This window comes from Heterocephalus glaber, unplaced genomic scaffold (genome assembly GCF_053883595.1).
Source record: "Heterocephalus glaber isolate CG9 unplaced genomic scaffold, H.glaber_assembly_v1.0 deba00001461, whole genome shotgun sequence".
Classification (NCBI taxonomy): domain Eukaryota; kingdom Metazoa; phylum Chordata; class Mammalia; order Rodentia; family Bathyergidae; genus Heterocephalus; species Heterocephalus glaber.
In genome coordinates, this window is record NW_028258308.1 from 46,558,427 (window position 1) to 46,559,677 (window position 1,251).

At 29.7% G+C, this 1,251-nt stretch overlaps 1 pseudogene; it reads left to right on the top strand.

The window, feature by feature from the left end:
* The first annotated feature begins 497 nt into the window (after positions 1 to 497).
* On the top strand, positions 498 to 608 carry LOC147826830 (U2 spliceosomal RNA; annotated as a pseudogene).
* The last annotated feature ends 643 nt before the right edge of the window (positions 609 to 1,251 follow it).

The following is a 1,251-nucleotide window of genomic DNA, read 5'->3' on the forward strand; positions in this document are numbered from 1 at the left end:
TTTCACAGTTTAATATTTAGACATATGTATATTATTGTGAATTAGAAATTTTTTACAACAAATTTCAATGCTGTGGGTCTAGATTAGACAGTGCATTTGTGAATCATTAATGTGAATTGCTGCATTGTATTTCACTGTATAAATCATATTTACAAATTACAGTGTTAGAAATGAGAGTTTTTGTTCCCAGGAGCAATATAGCAATGGCATGTAATAAGCATCCTCATTCAAATCTCTAAATACAAGAGTGTTACAGTAATTTGCATATAAATTATCATTATTGAAGTAAAGAATAATTGTGTATGTGTGAATCTTTATTTTCTGTGTGCATTCTATTCACAAACTGCCAAATGATTCCCAGTAGATAGGATATTACTTTAGCATTCTTAAAGATGCTCTTACCATAACATAATAATGTAAACAATATCATAATAGGATGTTTTATAATGCCTACTATAGAAAGCATCAGCAAGATGCCAGAGTAAGAAATTCTATCTATCGCTTCTCGGCCTTTTGGCTAAGATCAAGTGTAGTATCTGTTCTTATCACAAAGCAGAGAAAGACCCATTTCACATTCATTTCAATTTGAATTTTTCTATAGACTACTGATGTTGAGTATTTTCATGTTAGCCATTTTATATATTTTTTCAAGTAATGTGAATTAATGTTTCTTGTCATTTTTCTAATTTTTTGTTTGCATACTATTGAGATCATTTATTCATATATTTTTGGATACATATATCATATATTTTGAATACATACATATATGTATGATCTCGAAGTAATTTCTTCCTAGCTGTTTTTTCACATGATTAATCATTGCTCTGCTATGAAATTTTTTTTTTAATTTTGGTGGATTCCCACTATCTATGTTTCTCATTTTCACATACTTATAGAATAATAAAATATTGCCCAAGCAAATACACAAATTTCCTCCTGTACCCCACTAGTGTTTTTACATTTTACATTTTCTTTTCAGGCACTTTATTTACTCTAAATATTGTTGTATAAAATAAAGTGAAATAATGGGGTGATTTCATTCTTCCACATGTGGAGATCCAGTTTGTCCAACTCTATTTATTGAGGAGGGTGTATTTTTACTAGTGTTCATTTGTAGTTTTGTCAAATAATGAATGAATGATGTTATGGTGATGGGAGAAAGCCATGTTCAAGTGAGCACTGAGAATTTCACCCAGTTTAGTGAGTGTGCTGTAAAGGATGGAAGGCACCAAAAAACAAAACAAAACAAAG